General features: G+C 38.2%; 1 protein-coding gene across 9 annotated transcripts in view; it reads right to left on the reverse strand.

Annotated features, from left to right (window-relative positions):
- CLOCK (clock circadian regulator) overlaps window positions 1-16688 on the reverse strand; it is a 65544-nt gene that overhangs the window by 35746 nt on the left and 13110 nt on the right. For 4 of the 9 annotated variants that reach the window (XM_032684705.1, XM_032684710.1, XM_032684702.1 and 1 more), the window contains 2 exons: window positions 15307-15393; window positions 514-624 (listed from right to left, as the gene is read on the reverse strand). The gene's annotated coding sequence lies outside the window, so the exon portion shown is untranslated. Of the gene's footprint in view, window positions 1-513; window positions 628-933; window positions 946-15306; window positions 15394-16688 lie in introns of those variants that run through there. The other 5 variants (XM_032684706.1, XM_032684704.1, XM_032684709.1 and 2 more) reach the window with 5 other exon arrangements.

A 16688-nucleotide genomic window follows, 5' to 3' on the forward strand; every position in this document is an offset into this window, starting at 1 on the left:
CTATGACATGACATTTTCATTATGCAGAGTTAGAATTTAAAAGACAGCATTTTCCGTTTAACAGAGCACTCAATTTCTAGAATTTGACAAAATCAATCATTTGTTACAGTAGAAGGGGCAACTTAGATCAGGTATCTTATGTCAGAAGGGGCAACTTAGATCAGGTATCCAAGACAAAGAGTTAAAAGTACTGACAGATTACAGGAAATGCACCTGTAGCACATTTGTTTCTCATTTTTCTAGGTCTGACCTTCTGTCTTTGCATTGAAATTTGCAAGAGCCTGAACAGTCTCAGTGCTTATACATGCCAATGTATAAGTATGCAGAGATAATTCCAAAAAAACCAGTCAAGCTGAAAGTAAACACTAGATAAAAGGCCATATCTACTTCTAAAGTTCAAATTAAGTTGAGTTCTGGAGAACAAAAGACACTACTTAACATTGCTACTCAGCCCTTCAGTGTTGATAACTGAAAGCCACAGGAACCTTACTAATTATAAACCCACAATTTTACCTTTTACACTTTGGGACTTGTTAAAGTGTGAGGTTTAGGGATGAAACCTGGTTCCTATGAAGAACAACGCGGAGTTCAATGTATCCTCTTCTGCAGAAATTAAATTCTGAACTGCTGAAAAATAACAAAGGAGAGCTTCAAAATCAATGTTTTAAAATTATCACTTTTTCATTTTTAAAAAAGACAAGTAATTGTTTTAATACGATCAATCTATAAATGTGATATTCTGTTTATTAAAAAGTATCTCAAGTATTTCACCATCTGAATTGACCTTGCTTTAAAGTTCTTCCTGATAAGCAGGATATTCTGACACAGTTTCATCTCAGCTTTAAGCTATCACTTTATGCCTAATTTTAGTCTTGATGTCCTTTTCACTTCTGAACCTGGTATCACCCATACCATCTACATCTTCACTTCCACTTGCTACTTTCAAAGTATATCTTTATACCATGATTTAAACACCTTTTTGCTGAAGCTCTTATTAGGGCCTCTTCTGGCTTTCTCAGCTACATCTTCTCTCCACGTCTCCAAAACTGCCACTCTCAGGACTCCAGAATCTGTAGAATGCTGCTGACAACTAGCAAAGTTGCTCAGCTGCATTATTGCTACTCCCTCAAACACAGACATTAACTCTTTTCTTTCAAAACCCATTCCAAAATCAATTCCAAGAATGTATCCCAAACTTACTTCACAAATACACTTCTTCCACACAAAAACTCAGCACCAACATAAACCATCACCTACTTCCAGTCTCCTTATACCACTACATTTCATTTATAGTTACTTCCCTCAAATCATGCTACTTCTCACATTTTTAAGCTACATGAAATCAGGGTTTTTTTCCTCTCATCTTTGTCCTGTTTCTATCTGCCTTGCTTACTCGTCTTAAAATAAATTCACTATACAATGTACTTGTTCCACTTCTGAAAAATTTTATTTTAAAGCATATTTAATTCTAAATTCTGCTAAATTCCTAAAAAGGAAGCTAGGATCTAAAAACCAAGGTTATGTTACTCTTAAATTCATTGATGACTTTCATGGAAAACAGAATTACCACTTATTTGATTTGAAAAGTTAAATTTCTTCTTCTCCTGCACCTAACAGAGGCTTTTAAGTAGTTAAAATACAGATGGAAATATTAACATAGGAAGTCAAAAGCACAGCAGAACAATCTGCCAACAGGAGAAAAACAATTACAGCATGATTCAATGAAGCCACCCGTTCTTGTCTGGCCAAATAACCTGCTGGCCCATTGACCTACTTTTTTAGGTGCTTACAGCCTCCTCTCCTATTCTGTTTTGCTCCGTTTGACAAGTGCAAACATTAATATGACAAAGAGTCCCATGGGAGTCTGCAATATGAAACCCGTGTTTTTAAACTGCTTGGAGTAGAACAACTCTGACAACTCTCACCCAGCTCCTAAGAGAGTTTTAATACGGAAAATTTTAGATCTTGTCTCTGCAGTATGTAGAAGGGTATTTTTTTAAAATCAAAATTAAACATTTAATATAAATACCACAGAACTTAAGCATAGATCCATATTTGATAATGTCTAAAAAAGGAAGCTTTTACAGATATTTCAAAAAGGGATTTTAAGATGAGGAGGAAAGGAATATGTTTATGTCATAAATGAACAAAAGCAAGCTTAAACCAGACCAAAAGAGAAGCTAATCACAGTGGAAAAGCTTCTGTAGCCAAAACCAGACAGATCTCTAACTCAGTAGAAATGGCATGTGTGTGAAAGCCAGCAGAAAGGTTAAGACACACCAGCATTGGCAGTCACAAGTGTTCAAAGGTCACAGTTCTGTCTCCACAACCCATAAGGTTTTTTTAAAAAAATTAATTATGTGTATTTGTCTCTTGATACTGTGTCTTTTGTACACATTCAGTGCATGTTTTCAAACTTTTCTGAAACCAAGAAGGCTAGAAACTTACTATCTTAAAGGAAGCTGAGGTCCTCGGTCAAAAATCTTAGCTGCCATGGATATTCAAACTATTACTACACAACACTGCTTAATCTCTAGCAAAACCACAAAAAATAGCAATAGTGCAACTTCTGCACTATGCTGACCTATCACTCACAGAGAAGCAATAAGTTACTGGGTGCCAAGCCATTGCCTGGCCAAAGAAAAAAGGTTCTGAGTAAGTTATAGGGTAAAAAGTCATAATCCAACCTAAGGTAACAGTGAAAAGTTCGCAGCATCCAATAAAAAATTCCAGTATCTTCTGTCTAATTTTATTGTCAATACTGACGTGCGCGTTGGTGAAATTTAATCTTGGAAAGAAATTAAAAGATTGAACAAACCATGAAATTACAGTACAGTCTTGCTCATGGACAGATGTTCTGTTAGGACTGGACTGAAAAATGGATGGGACAATGATCAACGCATTTCCTATACTTAATTTTGTATACAGCCAGCAACTGAAACCCTTATGTCACCAGCACTTCACCTCAATAGTAACACTGCTAAATATTTTTGAGGAAGAATCAGTATTGTCCTTATACTGTAAAAAATATTTGTATACAAAAGTCTTGATTTATACGAAGATTTATATCAAGACTTATATAAGTAATACTTACATGACTTTGCAGATTACAGCCCTCAGAATTATTAAGACAAATAATTTCACATAGCGAATATCACAGAAAAAAAATATGAAACAACAGTTTTCTGACACTACAGTTTCTTCAAACAGAAACAGATCAACTTCTTTAATATAATCTGATCTCTGTGCCATAATCCTATTTTGTCAGGGGAACAAATTAGTTATTATAATCATTGAGGATTAGCTTTAGAGAAGATCTTGTTTAAAGAACCAAAATCACAGCATACCAGTCTATGCTTCCGCAGCACCTGATGCCCCGCAGAGCTCTAACAGTAGTAACACACCAGGATAAGAAAGACCAAAAGCAGAAACATCACACTGATCAAACAGCTGAGCCAAAGCCTGACTCACGATGTAAACACAGCACCAAAAGTCCTGCTCATTATAGAGATTCTGAAGATAATTATAAACCTTCTTAATACTCCTTTCCACGAGCTTCTGATAATTTGGATTATGAACTTCTGGGGTTTTACTCTACTAGGACATTACACCATAATTAGGGCAAGCACAGATGCAGCTGTTATCTCATACCCAGAATAGTACATCACTATCCCTCATATTTTCCATTTTGCTCTTTCCTTCATTGGTTTATCTCCAGCCCAGATATTTTTCCCTTCAGTTTTTTCTTTCTTGGAGGTGGGATAGAGGGGAGGAGAAGGGGAAGAATCTGCTCTGGTTTAGTTCCTTTCCAGTTACCACAGACTTCTGTAGAGAGCAAGAGATCTTTAGATAGGTAAACCATAACCTGCTCTCTAATCATATATAGTTTGGTCTAATAGAACAATCTAGAAGGTTTCAGGATACTTGCTCCTTTGCTTGCAATGGTATATACACCAACAGAAAGCAAATTAGGGTAATGACTGATTAATCCTTTCTTGCTAATCAAAGCCTATCTGTGAAAATACTATGTTTTTACAATTGACATGTCTCCTTTTTTACCTAAAAAAAAAAAAAAAAAAAAGGCAAACAAAAGAAAGATATCAGAAGATAGGGCTGAAAGGAATTTCAGGAATTTCTTCAAACTTTGCAGCTGAACAGGTTATTCCAGCAGCTGGGAATAGTCATATATTGCAATCTCTTTTCTACCACGTCAACAAATGAGTTTTTGGTCAGTACTTGTGCTGCAGATGACAAATCCCAGAAACATCATTTTCTATAGATGAACACACTATAACAGCAGGTGTACATCTGCTGCTGCTTCACAGGAAAATAGGGGAGAGAGCTGCTTCCACCACAGATGGATCCCAGATGGTTTTTAATAGGAAAATTTGTGAGTGGCCATGAGTAGTTCACTCTGGCATAACAGCTTGCTTAGGTTCATCACCTTTGTAGGGAGCAGACAAGGACACACTTGTGTGCAATACAATGAAGAAAGGTCAGTAAGACAAAAGACTGGTGGTGTAGGTTACCATTACCAGAATAACTGATCCAGTCTCAAGTCTGTTCCTGACAAGAATGAAAAGCCTGTTAAGAGGTTGTTGCAGTAGTGGTCAGAGATATCACAGATTTACTTGAGTAAATGACATTGGAAAAGAGTGCATACTATTTGCCCACAGACCTATTTGTACACAGTCCAAACAGCAGCTAGAAAAGCCTACAGATCACCATGAGTGGCAGAAAATGTAGAAATCACAGAGGTAAAAAGATGTTAAGTTCTTAGAAATGGTCACACAAATGTATCCTTGTCTGGTCAAAAGTCACTGCAAATAATATCTTCATAGAAACATGGATTATGAGGATTATAGGAAAAAGCAATTCTGTCCTGTATGCTTCATGTATTAGACTGTCTTACCATCAGGAGAAAGCTTTACTCTGTGACTTGGGACCGAACACAGCTTGCAACTTTCATCTATCTCCCAGTTAAAGAAAACATCCCTGCCTACCATGCCTCTGTTCCACATCATTTGGGCTGATCTCTGCTTGACCAGTTGTTCTGCTGCCACTCTTCCACCCTTCTCTGGAGTGCCCATCTCCTTCCCCTTGCTCACCACAGAGATAGGCCCAAAGCTCCCCTGATACAGTGCAGCTCTCTCATCTTGGTTCAGACTGCAGTGAAGATTCATGCAAGAAAGCTGTGAGAAGCCTCAGACTCTTCACCGGGGCTACGGTGATGAGTCAGTGGTAGAGTTTGCAGTCCTGAGGCATATGAGTCAGGCGAGGAGTAAAGTTAGGCCTCTTAACTTTAGGAAAGCAAACTTCAAGCTCTTCAAGAAGCGAGTCAATACGACCCCCTTGGAAACTGCCTTCATGAACAAGGGAGTGGAACAGAGCTGGCAGATCTGTACAGGTCTCAACAGAGCACAAGAGATAGCGGTCCCTAGGCACAAGAAATCAGACAAGGAAGGCAAGAGACCAGCATGGCTGAGTAAGGAACTGCTCGTCAAACTAAAGGGCAAGACACACATGCACAGGCAGAGGAAACAAAGATGTATTCTGAGAGGAGTATAGGGACGCAGTCCAGTTATGTAGGGATGGGGCGAGGAAGGTCACGGAAAAGTTGGAGCACTTGGCAAGTGATGCAAAGAATAACAACAACAACATCTACAGGTGTATTAACCAGAAAAGGAAGGTCAAAGAAGGTGTACCCCTCCCAGTAAACAAGACCCCATCAGCTCTGGCTACATACTGAAGCAGATTTCTGAAACAATGTGTTTAAAAGAGTCCACATATCACACAGTTTTAATAAGAACAAAATAATAAAGATTGTATTTAAAAAGTGTGACTCCATGTACCTTTGAAAATTGGCACAGTTAAGGAAGGAACAGTACCCTTGTACAAAGAGGAGTGAGAACCTCTTAACTACATCTGCCACTGCTGGATCAGTAACAGGGAACCATGGCTTAGATTTAAGAATAAGCACTGTGTTTGCACATCTAAAATACAGTAAGTGGCTCATAATCAAGTCTGGTCAGTTCTCAATCCACCTCACTGTCCACTCATCCAGTCCACACTTCCTGAGAGACAGTGCCGAAAGCCTTGCTGAAGTCGAGGGAGACAATATCCACTGCTCTCCCCTTATCCATATCAGTAGCTGTTTGAATTTAAAAGGCAATCAGGTTGGTCAAACATGATTTACCTTTAGCACCCACACTCATCATCACCTTCTTGTCATCCATGTGAATAGAGATGGCCTCCAGAATGAGATCCTCCAGTACCTTTCCAGGGATTGTGGTGAGGCTCAACTGGCCAGTAGTTCCCCAGCTCCTCCTTCTTGTCCTTTCTGAAGACCAAGGTGACATTTGCTTTCTTCCAGTCCTCAGGCACCCCTCCTGATCACTCTGACCTCTCAAAGATGATCATAAACAGCCTCAGCTACGGTGTCCTCCAGCTCTCTCAGCACTCGTGGATGCATCCCATCAGGACCCTTGGACTTGTGGATGTCAGGTTTACCTAGGTGTTCTCTAACTCAATTCTCCTTGACCAAGGGAAAGTATTCCTTCCAACATTCCTATATCCTGGTCTCCTGAATCAGAGATTTTAGCCGGTTGGTCTTGTCAGCAAAGACCAATGCAAAGAAGGCATTCATAGTCTCCACCTTCTCTGCATCCTCTGTTACCAGGGTCCCCTTTACATTTAATAATGGACATTCATTATCCTACGTTCTTCTTTTGCTACTGATGTATTTAAAGAAGCCCTTCTTGTTGTCCTTGATATCCTTGATCAGATTTAATTCCAGTTGAGCCTTGGCCTTCTTTGTCTCATTTCTACTTCGACAACCCCTCTAGATTGACTCCAAGTGGCCTGACCCTGCTTCCATCTCCTGTGTATTTCCAGTTTATACTTGAATAATGACAGGAGTTCTTTTTTCATTCATGCAGGTCTCTTGCCCCCTTTGCCCAATATCTTGCTCATTGGGATGCATCATTCTTGAGCCTTGAGGAAGTCATGCTGGAACATCAACAAGCTCTCTTGGACCCCTGTTCTCATAGGATTCTTTCAAGAAGATCCCTGAAGAGGCAAAAGTTAGCTTTCCTGAAGTCCACGGTTGTAATCCTGCTTGCTGCCTTACTTTGTCATCGCCCTTTATAGCCTATATAGGATACAGTTTATGAGATTTAAATCAATTTTTCTTGATTTGTAATTCACCTTACCTTTCAAGGAACAACCAATTATTTTATATCATCAACTTATTCCTTTAAGATACCATTATCTAGCACATCCAGAAACATCTTACCACTTCTCAGTTATGCCCTCAGGGTGGAGGGGTCAAAGGGAAAATGTAAGAGGGATCAGAGGGAAAGTGGCACACCATGACAGACAACTCAATGAAATGAACTCAAGGTGGGGGTGGGGTTTGTTTGGTTGGTTTGTAATAGGAGACAAAGACTTATTCCTAACTCACCTAGAATATGGGAGAAATAGACTAAGTTCTTCCTCTGAATTAGTCCGCAGATGAAGAATTACCACATGAAAGATAGCAAGAGCAGTACATACAAAGACCACACAGGAACTACATGGCTACAAGATACCAGGCACTTCATGTCCTAACAGTTACTTATATTTGTAAGCACTTTTAACAAACTCCTTGGTCAAGCTGAAAGTTTTTGTAATGTTAGCCTTTGATCATTACTCTGACCACTCATTTCCACATCCATATTAAATTCCCCCTCTTCTTCTAGCATTAGTATCTGTGACCAGCCAACACAGCCTAAAACTGATCCAGCCCAAAACTAACTCAAATGTTGTTTCATTCAACTAAATCAACTACATTTGTTTCACTATATGGCTGCTCAAAAACTGTTTTGCACAGGGGAAGGGGAAGCAGTGAATCACCAGGTTAGATGTCTTTTGGCAACAGTGCCATTTCATGCTGACCTATACTATGTGTCAAATTACCACCAGTAAACAAAATTAGGAAAAATGAGATTAAAATTTGTTCTCAAAGAAATGAGCATTGTAGCTACTACTTGAGAAGTCTGCTTCATACTTAAATGAAACATCTTTACTCTCCCATGCACTGCTGCATCTCATGTGGCAATCCATGACAAATTAAAATTCTGGACATAACGGGGCTTATTTTTAGACACCGATCCAGACTCACGGATCAGCCTCTGGAAATGAAAACAAATCCAGAACTCAGTCTTAGAGTCAATAGGAATCTCAAGCAAAATGTAAAGCATAGGAGTATACGTAACTGATGTGTTGCTCAGTTATCAACTTATCTACCAAACAGCTTGTTAATTAGCAGGAACTGGGACTGTTTTAGGATGATACTCAGTACAGATACTAGGTAATTTAGGTATTCACTTAAATTAATAACATGAAAATAAGAAAATTGGATGAATGATTTATACCAGCAGCAGCTATTTGTAACACTTAGAATTGTACAGGTGTACCAAATGGACATATTTTTTAAAAAATTAGGATACCTGCTAACAGCAACACCCAAAAACAAGTGACAGGTGTTTCAAAAAGCTAATATTTGATCTGAAAATTATCTCTCATGTAGAAATGCATATATGTAAATAAAAACACTTTTAAAATACTAAATGCTAGTCATCTTTTTATTTTCTCCAAGTTGATTGCACAATTCTTGATTTGTGCAGCTGTGGAAGTGCTTCTGATGCCTCAATTTCCCAGCATGGGTGACTCATGCACAACTAACTTATTCTGTAAGGCTTTTATGAAGAGTGGACTGTTTGTGTGTCTGAAGAATGGAGTAGGCAGTGCACTTCACTGAAAGTGTCTTCAAAAAGAAAGAACTGAGACTTCTTCACATTTCCATAAAATGAGAGAGTAGGAAAATTGTAAGCTACAACACTGAAGTGCAGTCCAAGTAAAAAAATTACCAAACAAGCAGCTCTTCCTCCCTACCTCCACTCATCACTTCTGCCAGAAATCCTGCACATACTTTTTGGAAGCCACAAAGTAATAACAAAAGAAAAAAAGAATGAGGTAGCTGAAAAAAGAACAAAACAAAACAAGGGAAACACTAGGGAATGGTAATTTCAGTGTATTCCCATTCTAAAAGAGTAGGTTCAGGAACACTTGATGAAACTGAATAGCCACAAGTCTGTGGGATGTGATGAGATGCATTCCAGGGTCCTGAGGGGACTGGTTGATGTTGTTGCCCTGTCACTCTCCATCATATCTGAAAAGTCATGGTGGTCAGGTGAAAACCTGGTGGACTGGGAAAACAGAAGCACAGCTCCTATTTTTAAAAAAAAAAGGAGAAGGGAAGATCCAGGGAACCACAGGCCAGTGAGCCTCACCTCTGTGCCCGGGGAAGATCATGAAAGTAGTTTTAAGGCATATACAACACAAGCAGGTGATCAGAGACAGCCAGCACAGCCATACTAAGGGCATATCGTGCCTGACCAATCTGGTGGCGTTCTATGATGGACTGACAGCAACAGCTGACAAGGTAAGATCGACCAATGTCATTATCTTTTTACATGGTCCCACACAACATCCTTTTCTCCAAATTGGAGACACAGGTCTGAATGGTGAACTATTAATTAGATGGATAAGGAAATGGCTGGATGGATGCAGCCGGAGAGTTATGGTCCATGGCTCTATGTCCAGGTGGAGGCCAGTGACGAGTGGTGATCCTCAGGGCTCTGTCTTGGGACCAGTGCTCTTTATCAATGACACAGAAGTGAGATCCAGTGCACCCTCAGCAAGTTTGCAGGCAACGTGAAGTAAGCGGTGCAGGTGACACAACAGAAGGAAAGGATGCCATTCAGGGGGACCTGGACAAACTTGTGAAGTGCACCCATGTGAACCTCGTGAAGTTCAACAAGGACAAGTGCAAGGTGCTGCACCTGGGTCAAGGCAAACACCAGCATCAGTACAGGTTGAGGAATGAGCAGATCGAGAGCAGTCCTGCCAAAAAAGTCTCGGGGTGCTAGTGGACAAAAAGTTGCACGTGAGCCTACAGTATGTGCCTGCAGCCCAGTAAGCCAATTTTATCCTGGGCTGCATCAAAAGAGGAGTGACCAGCAGGTTGAGGGAGGTGATTCCCCTCTACTCTGCTCTGGTGAAACCCCACCTAGAGTGCTGCATCCAAGTCTGGGGTCCTCAGCACAAGTAGGTGTGGACCTGTCAGAGGGGGTCCAGAGGAGGCCACGAAGACGATCAGACAGATGGAGCACCTCTCCTGCAAAGACAGGCTGAGACAACTGGGGCTGTTCAGCCTGGAGAAGGCTTCAAGATCTCACTGAGGCCTTACAGTACTTGAAGGGAGCTTACAAAGAAAAGAGAGTGCAACTTTTTTTTTACATGGGCAGATAATTATAGAACAAAGGGGAATGGTTTAAAACTGAAAGAGCAGAGATTTAGATTAGATGTTAGGAACAAATTCTTTTACTCACAGGGTGGTGAGGCACTGGAACAGGTTTCCCAGGGAAGTTGTGGATGACCCATTCCTGGAAGTGTTCAAGGCCAGGTTGGATGTGACCCTGAGCAACCTGATCTAGTGAATGGCATTCCCTTCTCATGGTGGGGGGTTGGAACTGGGTGATATTTAAAGTTTCTTCCAACCCAAGCCTTTCTATGACTCTATTCAAAAAAGTGACAAAATAGGTTTTGTATTAGCATGCTTACTGTTACGTTTGTAAGATTAACAAGATTTAACAGAAGACTTAATTTTCTAGAATTCTACTGTCTGCCAGATCCTTCAGTTTTTCTCTCAATACAACTACCTTTTACTGAAAAAACAATACCATAGTTACAGAATTCCAAACCCCTACACCGCACTACTCCTTAATTTCATTTAACAAAACACTAGAGTTATTCTTTTGTCAGAACTTTCAACATAACAGTCCAGGCTCAACTGGAATTACAGTGACTGCAAAACCTGTAGTACAGGACAAATACTTCATATTACAAAGGTAAGAAGTGCCTTAACAGGAAAAGTTAAAAAGAAAAAAAAAAAAAAAAAGTTTTGCAATTGGAACAGAGAGGAAATGTCTCAACTGCTGTCTTGGTTAAAGAATGGACAAAACCAAGACAGAAAAAGTTCACTTTTATTGTCCCTTTGTGGCTTGCTACTAACATGAGCAGAAACTTTCAGAGCTTGTGCTAAATGTGTCCAGAAAACCTACTGAAATCACCTTCCGAGGGTCACCAGAGAAGCAGCAAAAGACAAAAAACAAATTCTTTGTTCCCATAAAACACTATCATCTTCAATATGTTGAGTCCAGTCAATTTAATTGTAATTTAAGTTGATTAATTCTGATGACAATAATAACCTTCAGATATTGGGGCTTTTTATAATGAAGGCTTCCAGAGCCTTGAAGGTCAATTCAATGCTCCTAGCAAAAACTCTGTCAACTATCTCCCGTTGTTTCAAAAATATTTTAAGATCATGATATTAACTGAAAGACAAAACATAACTGAGGAAATTCTACGCCAAACTTTTTTTAAGCTTTGCTGCTACAATATGTAAGATAAGAATTTTCAAGATTAGATTATGGGGGGGAAAAAGGTCACAAATTTAGTTCCTTTCTGCATTTTTGGAAATTCAGATTCTGTCCTGATACCCCCTGTAAACCTTACAAAGTTTCAAATGAGTCCTCAAAGTTAATTGCATGAGTTAGTCCTTTTTATCCCCCGTGACATTCATCCATCAGTCCTTTTTACCATCCATAATACTCAACACAAATCATATCAGCTACTTGGGACCATACTCACTGCATCTGCATGACTTTAAACTCTCTTCCTCAGCTGCTTCTGTTTCTCTTTTACCATTTCTCAAGTTCTCTTTCACAGAATGATCAGACCACATATCTACAAAAACGCATGTCTCAGAATGCTTCCTTTTGCCCCTCACAGTTTTTTCTGCGCTCTCCAGTTCTCAAGGTTAAGGAACCTTTCCTGTCTGACAATCCAGGAGCCACTCCGGCAGTCAGGGTCACAGTCAGAGACTTTCACTGCTGAGGCCAATGTTCGTTTGCAGCAGGCGGCTCCACCTCTTACAGACTGTTTTCCCACTTTATTAACAGAACCTGACTTAGATCATCCAGCACTTAAGTCCCAAAAAGTAACATTAAGAAATATTTATAACGGCATTATAGCTATTTCAATTTAAAATTAATATATCAGTTACCAAAACCCAAAACTACAATCAGATTTTATTTAACTCTCTTCTGCTCAGCACATTGTGAGTATGGTTTCAAAGACCTAGGATCTTGTTAGTGGCCTATTTAACACTGGTATTGAGAAAGAGGATATCAAAAGCTATCAATATTCACAGGAAATCCTGAAACTAACATGAAATACATGTTCAGGTCACATGCTAACAGTCTAATGAAAAGAGCCATATTGTATTTAAGCCCACATTAATGCTTCAAACAGTTTATTTATGACAAACACATTAAAAAATATGCAGATAGAGCACATCAATATAACAGTGCAATATTCATAAGACAAGATTACTTAAAATAATGAGGACTCTTTGTAACTTACTGGCTTACAGCTCTCATGTTTTGACTCTCAATATTTTACTTCATGTTAAACTGAGGCTTGTACCTGCCTCAATGAGGTCTACTCTCTAAGCTGCCATATGAAGCAGCTGAGTACTAAACTCTGATTTTTACTTAATGCATTGCTTTTCCAGAATAGAATTAAATTGTTCAGGTTTGAAAACACCTTTAAAATCATTGAGTCCAACCATTAACCGAGCAGTGCCAAGCCCACCACTAAAGCATGTTCCTTCAAGGTCACATCTACACAAATTTTAAAGACCTCCATGGATGGGGACTCCACCACTTCCCTGGGCTCAAGTGCCAAATGCAATTGTGGCTGTAATAATCACTATTTCAGGAATGATTACACAAATTGAAGGGAGAGATGCTTAAGCTAAGAGAATGAAATATGCTAACTTTTACAGTATGTTTATACTAACTACAACATGAGGGAATCGATTGAACAAATTAAATAAGACTGCAAATAACTTTAATTTTTGTATTCAAGCCAGTGATTTTTTTCAAACAAAGTTTTCCCAAATACTGCTGATACTTGTACTACTACAACCTTATCAGGCTGTAGGGGGTTTTTTTAATGATTATATTAAAAGGCTGTTTGTTTAAATGTCCCTATTGACAGAAATCTTACTTGAACCTTGGAAATTTTCTAGGAAAAAAATGCTGAAAGACAAGGCCTAAAATCTGCAAGGATGTAATAAACAAGAAATATAACTTAGTTTAGTCCTAATAATTGGCTTAGACATGTGGGATATTACACTAATGTTAAGCATGCAAAATTCTTGGGAACCTCTGAACTTAAAATTACACAGGGTAGATGGAGAGAACTCTTTCAACTGTAACTTCAAGATAAAATGAATTAACACTGGCAACTAAATATTACTTAGATTTTCAAAATCTTACCAATTGCCATCTACAACCTAGAATGGTATCCATTCTAGCAAAAAAAAAAAAAAAAAAGTCATGACTTATGAGAGCTCAAGGCACAAAAAATGGTAATAACGGCAAACACCTGTGAAGACCATCTCCTTTTTTGTCTTGCTCCTACTTTATAAGTGCAATAAAGCACTGGTCTCATTGTGTTGTTTTTTTCAAGGCAAATGAGTAGCTTGAGCAAAACATGTGGAGTGGGAAGCATACAAATTTTAGAATTCTATACAAAAATTCGGAAAGAAATCAGAATACTTCTGTTTTTAACAATATTAAAATATAAGCATGGAAGAAAAGGTAAATTATCAGAATTTCAAAAGACAGTTATGATTTAGTCATTTGATTCACTGTAACTTGTAATATTTATTTGTTTCACTGACAGTTTGTATTCACAAAATTGCAAAAAAAAAAAAATCCTGTCAATATTAATTTCGAAACTTATACTTGGATTTGTAGCATAAATACATATCATAGGTGTTCACTGCCCTCATCTACTGACCTAAAACCAAAATGAACAATTTTGGCTATGTCTCCATTACAAAGTAATCTGAAACAGTAGAAATGGATCAGCAGATCTAAGCAGTTGGTGCTGACACTCTACGCTAGCTGTTCAAGAGGGTTTATTTGGATTAGATTTCATCTGGTCTCCAGAAGGAAATATAACCATCACATGGACCATTCACCTTTTTCCAGGAATTTCATGATTGATGCAAACTTGTATTTACCCAGTACAGACAGATGAGCACTTTGCACTTGCAGCAGAACTTACAGACTATTTTTCTGAGAACGGAGTGTAGTTCCAACACCCTGAGCAACTAAGTGGTAAGGGGAGAGAGATTTTGTCCAAAGCAGTTTTAATGTTCCAAATCACAATGGCAATGCATACAGTTATATCCTACCTTTTCAAGCCACATAACAAACACAGGTGGCAGCTCAGAATACCTGAGGGCACTGAAGGATCATCATAAAAGACAATCTACTGGCTTCCACAAGAATAATTCATTTCCCCTAACCCAGAATTCAGCAGAAGACATGAATCTGGATATCCCTATTGCTTAGGCTTCATTTCTCTTTTCTTTGTTTATTTACTTCATCTTTTATATCCTGGTTTTTTTCTTTTAAAATATTTTACTTCTTGTTTCTCCCATATTTTTTTCAGACTTTTCTCATTTATTTCCTCCTATTCCATGTGCTATTAAATACAGTAAGAGAAAATATTTTCACATATCTGAACTTTCAGACAGAGGTGTTGACATTGGTTTTTTATCTGGAAATTTAGAAAGTGTAGACTGACAGGCATGTAAGCACTAACACTGCGATTTAACATGCCCTAACTCAAACAAAATTTAAAAAGAATAAAGATGATCATGTATTTACTGCGATCATTCAAACTGACCTCTAAATCCAGTGCTAAGCAACTATGTGTATTGAGAAAAATAAGATTAATGACACAGGAATATTAGTCTATTGTAAGACTGAAATTAGCCTGGTTCTAAACCTCATCTCAGAGAACAGCCACAGGAACACAGAAATACTAAGGGAAGCTAATTAAGCAACTTATGGAATGGAAGAACTTCATAACAGAAACACTAGATAAAATATATTTGGTGTATACACAGGATTTTACCTTCGGAGTAAAGCCAGGAATATATTGCTTAAGAGTTTGGCTGCTCTTTTTTCCTGAGCTTTGTCATTTGTTTATCTAATAATTTAATCTTCTAGATTTAGGTTAAATGACAAAGTCGCTCTTAGCAATCCAAGTGACAAACAGGATTTCGTCACATACAATTAACTCAGTTGCTTAAAATAACCAAAATATTCAGAGACTCACCTACTTTCAGTGACATTCAGTACACAACATCCAAATAAATTTCCAGAAGATTTTGCAAATGAACGAATGGGCTTCCCTTTACATCTGCTAAATTTAGATGGAAAAAAAAAAAATCAGATCTCTTTAAAGGAATTCCTAAAGAAAAACTGTCTTTTAAGAAAAAACACCACAAAACAACACTATACATGTGTTCATACAAACATAAATTGAAAATTTTAAGTATACTGACAGTCCATTTCAGAAGCCTCCTTCTGTGTGGACCTGGGCTCCAAAGCAAAACCCAGAGCTTATAAGTAATTCTGGTTTTAATAACAAAAAATCAGTTAAAATCAGAAATATTCATCATTAAACACGATTATTCCATTGGGTTTTTTAAACCCTATGAAGTAATCACAGAATTTTATAAATGTAGTATTGAATTCATATTAATACATAAAAATTTAAGATGCAATAAATCATTCCATGTACTCCTACACCAAACGCAGATTCCGTGTTCCTGTACTCACGAACAACAGATGTTCCTGCATCACTTCAATACAAAAACCACAAAAGATTAAAAAAGGAAGTTCAGTACCATCCTGCAATAAGCAAAAGGAAGGGGTGGAAACATTGAAATCATCTTCTACACTACAAATTCTAGTTTCAGCAAAAGAAAGTAGAACTAGAAGTCTCCAGCCTGTTCTTGTAAGACAGTTCTCCTCTGTTTCATAATTCAAATCTTTACACAAAGGATGATGATTTCTACCACATAGCACCTCTCTCATCTCTCTGCCTGGCCGAGGGCATACTTTTGCTTTGGCCAGCAACTCCACTACTGTATTTTATTAATTTAAGTCAACTCCCCTGATTCAAATGTAAAACCTCAGATAATCTCTTAGCTTGCTCAGAAACAATCTCATTTTTCCTTTAAATCTCAGTTAGGAACCAAGAGACCATTTTCAGATCATTAGCTCCCCATACCCTAGGAGACAAATTTTGATTTTATGAGTTGCAATTTTTCTTACTGTGAAAGGTAGAGCAGCCCCAATGATTACAACCAAGATAACCAATTGCCCTACAATGCTACTTCTTCCATTCTTTGTGGATGGGCTCAGATTGTGCTGCTGCCACCTCTTATTCACTGCACTTCTATAACAGCTGTGTAAGAACAAATCTGAATAAGAAGGTGATTTGATTTCACCGTTCCCCTGTAGTGACAGAGGCAAATTTCCAGAGAAGCACAGAGGCACTTTTGAAAGCACTTACACGTGCACGAGTGACTACAACTTTCAAATCTTTCTTATTTCTACAAATCAGTGTCTAAAGTATTTTCTCTCTATTTAGTTATTTGCTTTTCATGTTTCTATGAAAAACCATTAAGAAAAAATGTATAAAAATATGTC

The sequence above is a fragment of the Chiroxiphia lanceolata genome, chromosome 4 (genome assembly GCF_009829145.1).
Source record: "Chiroxiphia lanceolata isolate bChiLan1 chromosome 4, bChiLan1.pri, whole genome shotgun sequence".
Taxonomy (NCBI): Eukaryota; Metazoa; Chordata; class Aves; order Passeriformes; family Pipridae; genus Chiroxiphia; species Chiroxiphia lanceolata.